Raw genomic sequence first — 12,746 nt, 5'->3', positions numbered from 1 at the left:
TTAATAATAATATAATGATGTACATAACATGGTCCTTTCCCCACTTTTAATCTCCCCAACAACAATCCTGCGAGGAAGGTTAGGCAGAGAGGCAAGCGACTATCCCGGGTCCTAGTTCAGCACTAATTTCTTCAACATCAACTTCGTTGGACTGCTCATGTCGTGCGGAGGCCTGATGATCGTCTTCCAAAGCAGCTACTCTATTCTGAACTTAAAAATGGAAAGAGTAATGCTGGTAGTCAACAAAAGAGGTTTAAAGACTGACTCAAGGAAAATTTTTAAAAACGTAGTATAAACACTAACAACTTGTTTTTTGTTGTTTTTTAAAATGATATTTTATTAGATTTTACAAAAAAGAAAAGTTAAAATAAAACAACAAACAATAAAGCACCGACAAACACCAACATTCAAACAAGAAAAACAAGCAATCAAAACACAACCAAAAAACAGGAAATAGAAAAAATATTACAAACCTAAAAAAAACTTTAAAAAAGATTTAACATAAAAAGAAATAAAAAAGAGCTCTTTTTTAAAATTCATATCCTTCATAACCTTATTTTCCTGACTTCCACCCGCCTTCCTTTCTTGTATTCCACTTTAAAATTAATTTAGCAAGTTCATTCTTATTAATTTTATCCTTTAAAAATTCCTTCACATATTGTATTGTTCAGATTTTCGTCCAATATCTATCCCTTCTTTCATACTCTTATTTATCTTATTCACTAGAACCCCTTCGTTTCTTTTCAATGTCCTCAACATTCAAAAATTTTACAATGTTTTTGTAGGTAATTTTTAAACTTCTTCCAATCTTCTAACACTAACACTAACAACTTGGAAACACTGGCCTGCGAGCGCTCCAGTTGGGGAACAGCCTTGACCAAAGGTGTCATGGGCTTTGAAGTCACTCGAACTCAGGACACAAGGGAGAAACGTGCCAAGAGGAAGGCACGCTGGGCAAATCCACACTGTGATCAACTCCCGCCCGGAAACCAATGTCCCCACTGTGGAAGGATGTGTGGATCCAGAATTGGCCTCCACAGTCACTTACGGACTCATTGTTAAAACCATGTTTATGGAAGAGAATCTTACTCGGCTATGAGGGATTGCCAAAAAAGATGACCTTGGAATCTGAATGGAATCCATTCCGGAAGTCCGTTCGACTTCCAAAATGTTCGGAAACCAAAACGCAGCTTCCGATAGACTTGCAGGAAGCTCTTGCAGCCAATCGGAAACCGCGCCAGATGTTCAGCTTCCGAAAATCGGAACACTCACTTCTGGGTTTTGATTGTTCGGGAGCCAAGGCATTGGGAAATCCAAGGCACGACTGTGTTTATTGTTTCCGTCAAAATTAATTCCAAAAATTTTGTACGTTGCCACCATAACTGATAATGCACCGAGCTTATCACAGTCCCTCCATCCATTTCAGGCTTCCTCAACCTTGGGCCTCCAGATGTTTTGAGACTACAGTTCCCATCATTCCTGGCCACTGGTCCTGCTATCTAGGGATCATGCGAGTTGTAGGCCCAAAACATCTGGAGGCCCAAGGTTGAGGAAGCCTGCATTAGGTAATGCAGAAGAGGACATTTTTGACATTTGCAATACAGTAGTACCTTTCTGTTCTCATCCTGAAGCAAAGTTCTTAACCCAAGGTACTATTTCTGGGTTAGTGGAGTCTGTAACCTCAAGCATCTGTAACCCGAGGTACCACTGTACCATTTTTGACTGCAGTACCATCTGCATAGTGATTGCAACCTGGTGGGTGTGGCTGGATGCAATCCTGCGCTTTTTCTCAGCACCTGACTCAGCTGCAAGACAGCAACTGCCTGGGGCAAAGGTGTTGGCAGAGGGATGCTGAGGTTTCCTTCTTCCTAACTCTCTCTTCTCTGCCGGGACATCCTACCTGCCTATAATTGCCCCAAATCTGCCAGCTGCCCTCCTCCTCCTCCTCCATAAACTGCACCCAGAACCAAAACAGCTGCATGGGGAGGGGACAAGCAGAGTTCAGTTCTGCAGCTGGCCAGCATTGCAAGGAATAATTATAGAATGGTAGGGTTGGAAATGAACCTCAAGGACCATCTAGTCCAGTGTTTCCCAACCTTGGGTCTCCAGCTGTTTTTGGACTACAACTCCCATCATCCCTAGACCAATGGTCAGGGATGATGGGAATTGTAGTCCAACAGCAGCTGGAGCCCCAAGGTTGGGAAACACTGATCTAGTCCAACCCCCAGAAATGCAGGAATTACAGCTTGAAGAATCCCTGACAAATGGCCAACCAACTTCTGTTTAAAAGAGTCCACCACCTTCCGAGGGAGCCCATTCCATGGCTGCATGGCTCTAAATCTGAAACTCCTTGTCATCTGAATCCACCGACTCAGGTCTTGCAGGCTGGAGTAGCAAAAAAAAAAAGTTTGCTCCATCTTCCATGGGACATCCCTTCAGATATTTGAAGAGGATTTTAATAAGGAATGGGGGGGGTGAATTATATTTTATCTTAAAAATCATTGCAAACAGTTAAAATCGTTAGTAGGATTGGAATAACACTTGTAGTGAATTTTGCAATGCTGAATTTTGAATACACAGTAGTGGCGATGTAAAAAGAATTGGATTACAGTGGTACCTCGGGTTCCAGACACTTCAGGTTCCAGACGCTTCAGGTTACAGACTCCGCTAACCCAGAAATAGTACCTCGGGTTAAGAACGTTGCTTCAGGATGAGAACAGAAACTGCGTGGCAGCGGGAGGCCCCATTAGCTAAAGTTTCAGGTTAAGAACGAACCTCCGGAATGAATTAAGTTCTTAACCCAAGGTGCCACTGTATTATAAAAGATGCAGGAGGAAATGATTAACAACCGGACCCACAGGAGGGAAGAAGGGAAGTCCAGGAGATTCTTTGGAATCTTGCTTTTACGATGTATGTTGGATATCTGGTTGTAAAACTTTAATTTGAAAAACCAAATGAATAAATTTATTTAAAAAGAACACGAAGAGGATGTCACCTCTCTCAGTCTCTTCCGCGCTAAAGATTAGATTAGATTAGATAAATTTATTGTCATTGTCCGTATATACACAGTATACACAACAACGAAAATCAAACACCCAGGACCGGATTCACATACACATTTGCACGTATCTCCAACACTCTCACACAGCTGACCCAAAAACTGTATGCTTTGCAGTAAGTCTCAGGGTGCATCCCCACTGACTGGCGTCTACAGGTATTCCTCTGAAACTCTTAAGAGCTTCTGCCAAATAATGCTGATCTGTAGAGACCCGTGGTCTGCCTCCATGCAAGGCAGCTTAAGGTAAATGGGTCTTCTCTGAACAGTTGCAAACAGATTCGATTTTGGAGATTGGGAAATGTGGGATATAAATATTATTAATTATTAAATTTGCATACCGTCCTATACCCACAGATCTCCGGGCGGTTACAACCCAAAATCCCAATATAAAAACATACAATGCATAATACAAAATTAAAAACAACCCAATAACACCCCCCAATTAATAATAATAATTCTTTATTTATATCCCGCCCTTCCCGGTTCAGAAAACAGGGCTCGGGGCGGCTAACAACAAATTTAAAACACTTAATTGATGCGACAACAAAACAGCATAAAATACAGTATAAAACGTGAATAGCAATAAATTCAGAATTCATACTAATGCATAATGCTAATACTAATGCTTGCCTTCTATCGCTGTGCCATTGAGAGCGTGCTCACTTATGGCTTATGTGCGTGGTACGGAAGCTGTCCTACCCAGGACAGGATGGGGTTGTGCAGAGTTGTGAAGGCAGCAGAGAGCATTGTTGGCTGCCCACTCTCCACCTTAGAGCAGATTTATGCCACAAGGTGCCAGAGGAAGGCACTGGACATAGTAAAAAATCCATCGCATCCTGGTCACTGTCTCTTCGAGCTCCTGCCGTCGGGACGGAGATACAGGACGATGAAGACAAGAACGAGCCGTCTCAAGAACAGCTTCTTCTCCAGAGCGATCTCGGCCCTGAAGGGGAAACCTGGACTTTGAAAGTCATCTAATCTTCCTCGCTGTATTATACTGTATTGTTTTAATTAGTGTTTTTATAGTTGTTCTGATTTTGTGTGGAGTGCCCTACCTGGGTGGATGGAGCAGCCAAGTAAATTTCGTTGTCCCTGAGAGGGGGCAATGACAATAAAGATATTATTATTATTATTATTATTATTATTATTATTATTATTATTATTATGCTATTTAAAAATAATAAATTGTATAAAGCCAATTGCAAGCCACTTAATACTATTTTTAAAGGAAAGAGGTAGGAGGGCAGCTTTCCTCGGGAATGGCCCGCAATGACGATCGGGCTTGCAAGGGCGGCCCCGATCCCCGATCCCTGATCCCCGATCCCTCCACGCAGCCACTGACTGCACCGCACGCGACTCACAGCGGGGAAACCCACTGCGCATGCGCGCGTCCCCGGAGCGCCGGCCCCGCCTTCTTTTTCCTCCTCCTTCCCAATCAGGCGCTGGCATAGCCACCTACGGCCCTTCTCTCCATTGCCGCCAACGGGCCCTGACTTGGGGTCCTTCGCCTTCTCCGGGGAGAGAGGGGGGGGGTCGGTTAAATTAATAAGAAATAAAACGAACCCCTCCCCATTCGCGTGTGAGGAGAAAGTCAATCTGAGGTGGGGGCGGGAGCTTTTTTTTAAAAATGTATTTATTTACCTCACGGCGGGGCGGGTAGGGAGAAGAAAGAGGCCCCCTCAGGCGGCGGCGAGGGCAGCCCCGGAGCTGGGCCCGGCGACGGCGGCGGCTGGAAGAGGCTGAGGCGGCCGGAGGGAGAGAGAGAGACTGAAAGACCGAGAGAGAGAGAGGCCGCGGAGGGGCGCCGGCTCCTGCCTCCCTCCCTCCCTCTCTCCCACCCACCGCCGCCTCCCTCCCATGGACGCGGCGTGAGGTGAGTGCGGGAAGGCAGGCAGGCAGGCAGGCAGGCACCTCCGAGGGCACCCCTGGGGGGTCCTCCGTCCCCTCCCCCCTCAACGCCCCCTCCCTCCAGGGCCCCGGCCCCCCTCCCCTCTCCTGCCCCAGGGGACCATGGGAGATTGCGCGCCCCCTCCCCTTCACGCCCCCCCCCCGAACACGGCCAGGAACTGCCCCCCCGTATTTTGCCCCAGGGGCGCTCAAGGGCCCTTCTTCCCCCCCTTCCAACCCCTGCCCCACTGACTCCTTGGGTCTGCCCGCCCCCCTCCAGGGCCCCCTCCCCTCTCCTGCCCCAGGGGCCCATGGGAGATTTCGCGCCCCCCCCAAACACGGCCAGGAACTGCCCCCCGTCTTTTGCCCCAGGGGGGCTCAAGGGCCCTTCTTCCCCCCCTTCCAACCCCTGCCCCACTGACTCCTTGGGTCTCCCCTCTCCTGCCCCAGGGGCCCATGGGAGATTTCGCGCCCCCTGCCCTTCACGCCCCCCCCCGAACACGGCCAGGAACTGCCCCCCCGTATTTTGCCCCAGGGGCGCTCAAGGGCCCTTCTTCCCCCCCTTCCAACCCCTGCCCCACTGACTCCTTGGGTCTGCCCCCACCCCACTGCCAGACCGCCTCTGGAATCCGGCCCTCGTTGCCCCCGCCCCAGTTCCTCCCCCTCTGCCCCTGTTTCTTCTGACACGTAAGAGCTCCCACCGTTCAGCTCTCCCTGTTCTCCCCCCAAACTGCCCCATTGGTTCCTGGGGTTTCTTTCCTCGGCCCCCTTTCGCCCCCTTCTCAGTTTCCTCAAGTGGATCCCACAAGCCTTGATTTCCTCTCCCCCTGCCCCACTCCCACCTACCCTCTTGCCCCATTGGCTTCTGGGAGTCTTTGGCTTCCCAACACCCCCTGCAAAATATTATTTCCATTATACCCCCCCCCCTCATTTTGCATCTCTCCTGACACCCCAGCCTCCACTCTCTTGTCCCCCTCTCTTTGCCTCACTGATTCCTGGGATTTAGTGGCCCCTGTCCACCCCCCTTTTCTGCAAATAAATACTGGCCCCCTTTCTGCCACCCCCTCACTTCACCTCTTTCCACTCCATTCCCTGACCCCCGTTTTCCTTTCTCCCGTCCTTGGATATGAGACGCCTTCCTCACCGCTGCTCCTCTATTACCTCTGACCCATTTATCTGTAACCTTAATGTCATGCAGCGGCTTCTAGGGTTTAAATCAGACGACTTCTTCTAAAACAAAACATATTTGGGAGGCTAGTAACTTTTTGCAGGCGTATTTCCACACCAGTTGTATCCCACAACTCCTCAAGACTGCCATTTTTTGTTCTTCATGTTAAGGAGTGCTGGGCTTTTAATACCTCACCTTCTCCCTCTTCCCCACCCCACTTCCTCCGGGATTTTTCAGGGTCCTTTTCACCCTCCTCGCTGAGTTGCCAAGGAGCAAGTTTCTCTTTTAAAAGCTCTTTTAATTATACACTTGCTTCCTTGTAGGGACGGGAAGATGCAGCTTTGCCTGTGGTGTGGGGAAAGGAGAGTCAGAGCAAGTTTGCCAGCGGTCCTCATAGCGTTTCTGAGTCCTTGCTGGTTTTGCAGCTCTCCGTGCTGAGTGGGCTTTTCTAAGCTTCAGAGACATCCGATTCCAATTACATTCTTACTTTGCAGTTTATCTGCCTCTTCCACCTCTCCTCTTCTGAGCATTTCCACTTCAGATTGTCTTATAAACCTACCCACCAAGTTTATGATTGTTTTGACATCCCTATATCCCTGTCCACTTTTCTCCCTTGTGAGAACAGGTATAGGGTTTGAGCCAGGCTTTGCACTTGAACCATAGTGTCCTGAATGTGTATACCTCCTTCCGTTCTGATATTTCAGTCTTCGAGGATGAACGCTACCTTCACCCCTTCAAAAATGGACTGTGCTTTTGAACATGAAGTGATGTGTGGCATCCCTCCAGATTTCTGCAAACACCTTTCTGGTATTTCAGTGTTTGAGAGAGATGCTGTGTTTAAAAAGCAGACCAAAAACCCCCTCCCAACACACCTCGCTTTTCTTCCTACAGCTGTGAAGGATCATCGCAGAGAATCCCTTTGAGTCCCCATCTCAAAGATGGCTGACTCGGCTGGCATTGTGGGCGAGCGTCTCAGCAGGGGCAAGCTGCCTGGTTGGATGGGCACGAGAGAGGTGAGTGATGGATGGGCCTCCTTCTCTGGGCATGCGTGTGGGCCTCCTTTGTGGTGTATTGGGCTGTTGTTGTTGTTTAGTTGTTTAGTTGTGTCCGACTCTTCGTGACCCCTGGACCAGAGCACGCCAGGCACTCCTGTCTTCCTCTGCCTCCTGCAGTTCGGTCAAACTCATGTTAGTAGCTTCCAGAACACTGTCCCACCATCTCGTCCTCTGTCGTCCCCTTCTCCTTGCGCCCTCCATCTTTCCCAGCATCAGGGTCTTATCCAGGGAGTCTTCTCTTCTCATGAGGTGGCCAAAGTCTTGGAGCCTCAGCTTCAGGATCTGTCCTTCCAGTGAGCACTCAGGGCGGATTTCCTTCAGAATGGAGAGGTTGGATCTTCTTGCAGTCCATGGGACTCTCAAGAGTCTCCTCCAGCACCAGAATTCAGTATCGGGCTAGTACTTCCCAATTCTTGGATTTTCAAGAAGAGGAGGAGGGAATCATGATTAACTGCAAGTGTGGGGAACCTCTGGCCCTCCAGTTGTTGCTGCACTACCGCTACCCTCATTGGTTAGAGAATGGTGCTGATAATGCCACAGTTGCAAGTTCAATCCCTGTATGGGACAACTTCGTATTCCTGCATTGCTGGGAGTTGGACTAGATGATGCTCAGAATCTCTTCCAACTCTACAATTCTATGATCCCTGACCAATGCCCATTCTTGCTGGGGCTAATGGGGGTTGTAATGCAGCAACATCTGGAAGGCCAGAGATTGCCCCGCATCCGATTTCCTTCTTTCTTACCTCTCAAGTCTGGGCTGTTTCCTTCCCTTTTTACCCGGTGCTCCAATCCGAAGCAGACACACACTCCTACCTCTTCCAGCCAATGATTCAATGAGCCTGTTTTGCCAGTAAGAAACTGGGGGCCCTCAGCAGCCTGTTTATTTACAGACCGGTAACACACGAAAAGGCTTCCAGAATGGCTGGTTAAAACAAGGCAGTCTCTGCTCACAGGCTTGCAATCTAAATGGCATGGCACAAAAGGAAAGAGGGGCAGGGAGGGAAACTCAGACACAGATTCTTAAAATGTTTAAATAGCAGTTCTATTGAATGGGAATAGTTCAGGGCTAGGAGGCTCCTGATGGAGCTGGTCTTTCTGCAGAGGTGACAGAACGAGCGCTGCTTTCTAACCTGGCTGGCTGAGGCTCCTTCCAGGTGGGTGTTGAGGGGAGAGGAGGCACGATGGAGCTGGTCTTCCAGCGGAGCTGAAGGGCTCCCCTGAGGTTCCCATGAAACACCCTGCCTGGGTGCCTGTTGTGTCCTGTGCTGGTACTGCTGTTCCCTTCTCACTGTTTAGTTACTTTCGTCATCCTTTCCAGAGGGTGCAGCTATCTCTTGCAGCACCTTAAAGGGCTAACAAACTTCTTGTGGCAGGAGCAGAGAGGGCTTGGATCCTGCGTATGGGTTTCCCACAGGCATATGGCTGGCTGCTGTGAGAAAAGGATACAGGATGAGGTGGGCTCCTGCAGCGCCCATCTTCCGTTCTTAGGTCCATGTTACCACCATCGGTCCTCTGCATTTCATTTGCCTCTGACCTTGCCGCTTACAATTCTCCCCCACTCCTGAAACTGCATACAGTGGTGCCTCGCAAGACGAAATTAATCCGTTCCGCGAGTCTCTTCATCTTGCGGTTTTTTCGTCTTGCGAAGCACAGCTATTAGCGGCTTAGCGGCTTAGAAAAAGGGGGGGGGAGGAAAAAAACTTGCAAGAACTCGCAAGGTGTTTCATCTTGCGAAGCAAGCCCATAGGGAAATTCGTCTTGCGAAGCACCTCAAAAGACGGAAAACTCTTTCGTCTAGCGAGTTTTTCGTCTTGCGAGGCATTCGTCTTGCGGGGCACCACTGTACAGTCATACCTCGGGTTACAGACACTTTAGGTTGTGCGTTTTCGGGTTGCGCACTGCACCGAACCCGAAAGTACCGGAATGGGTTACTTCTGGGTTTCGGCACATGCGCAGAAGCACCAAATTGCGCGTGTGCAGACGCAGCGCTGCGGGTTGCGAACATGCCTCCCGCATGGATCACGTTCGCTGCCCGAGTGTCCACTGTATAGCTCAGTATAACACTTTGTATTGCCTGCCGTACTTTGCAAGAGTTTATGTCACACAAAAAAACCATTCATCTTTTAAAGTTGCCAAAATACTTTGCTCTTGTTTTTAAATTGGAGCAGCAGTGGTTTGTGTTTAGGCATTCAGTTTTAAACACCCAGAGGACTCTGTGCATGTGAGCCTTCCCCACCCTGATGCCCTCCAGATATTGTTGGATTACTATACCATATTCCCCGAAAGGAGGAACACAGGAAGCTATCAAGTTAGGGGTGGGTTGCACTGCTTTGCAGTGGTTACGTTCCTACTTGGGTGGTTGTTTCCAGAGGGTGATGCTTGGGGAGGGCTCGGGTTCAGTTTTATCCCCCATGCTGTTTTAACATCTACATGAAACTGCTGAGTAGGGTCATCCCGAATTTTGGAGTACGTTGTCAGCAATATGCTGATGCTACATAACTCTTCTCCTTTACATCTGCAGGTGTGGCAGTGGATGAGCTGAGCCGTTGTCTTGCCTCGGTAGTAGTAGTAATAATAATAATAATAATAATAATAATAATAATAATAATAATAATAATTTATTTGTACCCCGCCCATCTGGCTGGGCTTCCCCAGCCACTCTGGGCGGCTTCCAACAAAGATTAAAAATACATTATGCACTGGATGAGAGCCAGCAAATTGAAGCTCAGTCCAAATAAGACTGAGGCTCTGTTAGGGGGTTACACTCCCCCTGAAGGAGCAGGTATGCAGCTTGGGGGTGCTCAGGTGGCCTCAATGGCCTGAAATGCCTTCCATCAGCTTTGGCTGTACCCCTATCTGGACAGGGCTAGCCTAATTTCTGCCATCTGTACTCTGGTAACCTCTAGGTTAGATTACCGCAACACATTATACATGGGCCTGCCTCTGAAGGCGGTTCGGAAACTTCAGCTGGTGCAGATTTCAGTGGCCAGGTGGCTCGATGGGGCAAGATGGTTTGAGCATATTATACTGGTCCTGGTCCAACTGCACTGACTGCCAATTAGCTTTGGGGCCCAATTCAAAGTGCTGGCTTTGACTTAAGAAGTCTTGAACAGCCCAGGACCATAAGAGCTCAAGGACTGCCTATCCCTATATGAACCGACTTAGATCGTGCGACCGTCATTTGAGGGCCTTCTTTGTGTGCCTTCTCCACGTGGAAATGAGCCTTTTCTGCGATGGCTCCCTGTTTCTGGAATGCTCTCCCCAGAAAGGTTTGACTGGCACCTTCGTTACATATCTTCATCCGCTAGTTAAAAACATCCCTCTTAAGTCTTTGGCCTATATGTTGCTTAATTAGCTAAAGAGTTACGAGGAATGTTTTTGCCTGGCAGCTAAAGATATGTAATGGGAGGAGAGGTATTATTATTATTATTATTATTAATAACATATTTTACCAAGTCAGACCCTTGGTCTGTTTAGCTCCATATTGTCTACACTGACTGGCAGCAGCTCTCCTCTCTCAGTCCTACCTCCAAATGCCTGGGACCTTCTGCGTGTAAAGTGGGTGCCCTATGTCACTAGCTTTAAAATTAATACTAAGATTCTAGTCCTCATGGTCATGATCCAAGATTTGACTTAGGAATCTGCTTTATACTCAGACCCTTAGTTTATGTAGCTCTGTATTGTCTATGCTGGCAGACAGCATCTCTCTGGGATTCAGACAGAGTCCCTCCCAGTCCTGCCTGAAGATGGCAAGAATTGAACCCAGGACCTTCTGCATGCAAAGCAGGTGCTCTACCACTGAGCTACCACCTTTCCCCAGGTTAGATCAGTTAGGCAAATTACCTCTCTAATCATAGACACATAGAACTGCAGAGTTGGAAGGGGCCCGAGGAGTCATCTAGTCCAACCCCCTTTCATTGCTCACAGCGATCCTGTCAGGCACAGGTGAGGAGGCTGTGGCCCTCCAGCTCTTGCTAGACTACATCTCCCGCCATCCTCCCTGACCTTTGGGCATGCTGCCTACTGGGAGTTGGAGTCCAGCGAAAGACTTCCGATATGATCGTAAATTGTTTCAGTATGCCACGGCTGCCGCTAGGATCCTCGTGGCCCCAAAGTGGAAATCCCAGGAGATCCCAACTCTAACAGAGTGGCAGACTAAAATTTTTGAATATACAGAATTAGCAAAAATGACCTATAAAATTCGAGACCAAAAAGTTTGAAGAAGAGTGGAGTAAATTTGTTGCATACATACGAATTAACTGCAGAAGTTTAAAAACTGTAGCAGGGCTAATATAAATCCTGTGATGTGAATAGAGGGTAAATAAGAATCTGCAAGAGAAGATGTAAATTAGGAAAACCGTAGGAGGGAAGGAGGGAAGTCTGGGCACAAGGTAAATAAGACAACACAAAATGTTGATTGTAAAACTTTAAGTTTTATTTATGTTTGTGAAAATCAATAAAAAGCATTGGGGTGGGGGGAAAGAAAGACTTCTGATATGCCCCGCCCTTCCTGTAAGGTAGACCAGCATCATTCATCGCCCAGCACAGGCAGGTGGTTGCGAAGGGGGTGAGTCAGCTGTGACAGAATGGTGTGGGATGGCAAAGTGGTTTTCCAGCGCTCGTGGCCCTCTGTGTGTCTGTGAGCACATGGCTGTGATATTCCAGCCTGCAAGAACTCTGGGAGCGATAACTCTTGTCACCGCTGCTTCAGAAGCAAACCCCCAGCAGTTGCCACCATCTCCGTGTGACTCAGTGGCTTGGTTCAGACTTGCCTTTTTGTGTGTGTACATTAAAAAAAAAAAAGTATACTCATCCTGCTAAATTGCCCTTGCACAAGTTCAGCTGTCTGCTCCTCCCCGTCCCCTGTCGATGCTGCAAAGTTCCCTGGGATCACTGCCTTCTTGGGTAGAAATCTAGGGCCTCCTCAACAGCCGTATTCATTTCAATCACTATCATACCACTTTGTTCCGTCGTGGCTTTCCCCCAAAGAATCCTGGGAGCTGTAGTATGTTCAGGGTGCTTAAAGTTGTTAGGAGCAAGCCTCAGTTCCCTTTACAGTTGACAGAGTAGTTTAACCACCCCTCATTAGCATGACATGGAAGGGTCCTCCCCCCCCCCTCTATCTTATCGTTTGCATCATTTTTCAGTTTGCAAAACCTGGTTTAAAACTTGTTTGCGCAAACCCGTTTGGAGGTGGTTTGCAAAAGGCCGTTTCCCTGCTGCTGCCCCCAAGCTTAAGGCATCCTGGGAATGTTAGTTCTTTGGAGGAGCTAGGGGTGACTAACAGGAAGAGCCCTGGTTCCCTCAGGAAACTACAGGTTCCAGGATTCCTTGCTGCAGCTATATTTTCCAATCCCCAGAGAGAGGGATGGATTGTTAAACCGCTCTATTAATTGCCGCTCTGTGAGGGGGGACAAGGGTCTCCTGCCAATAATTTTCAGCACCCTGAACAAACTACAGTTCACAGTGTGTTTTGGGGGAAGCCATGTCTGTTTAAAGCAGAATTATAGTGCATATGGGGCCCTACCTATTTCAAAAGCCCTCCCCCGGTATGTGCCCCCAGCCTCTGGCATTTCAA

General features: G+C 48.3%; 1 protein-coding gene across 5 annotated transcripts in view; it reads left to right on the top strand.

The window, feature by feature from the left end:
• The first annotated feature begins 7,004 nt into the window (after positions 1-7,004).
• Positions 7,005-12,746, top strand: part of PI4KB (phosphatidylinositol 4-kinase beta) — a 48,460-nt gene continuing 42,718 nt past the window's right edge. For all 5 annotated transcript variants that reach the window (XM_081840925.1, XM_081840923.1, XM_081840922.1 and 2 more), the window contains exon 1: positions 7,005-7,126. The gene's annotated coding sequence lies outside the window, so the exon portion shown is untranslated. The remainder of the gene's footprint in view (positions 7,127-12,746) is intronic.

Source organism: Podarcis erhardii (genome assembly GCF_964252035.2).
Source record: "Podarcis erhardii genome assembly, chromosome: 15".
Taxonomy (NCBI): Eukaryota; Metazoa; Chordata; class Lepidosauria; order Squamata; family Lacertidae; genus Podarcis; species Podarcis erhardii.
The sequence above is the reverse complement of the archived record's forward strand: the minus strand, read 5'-3'. Positions and strand labels throughout refer to the sequence as shown.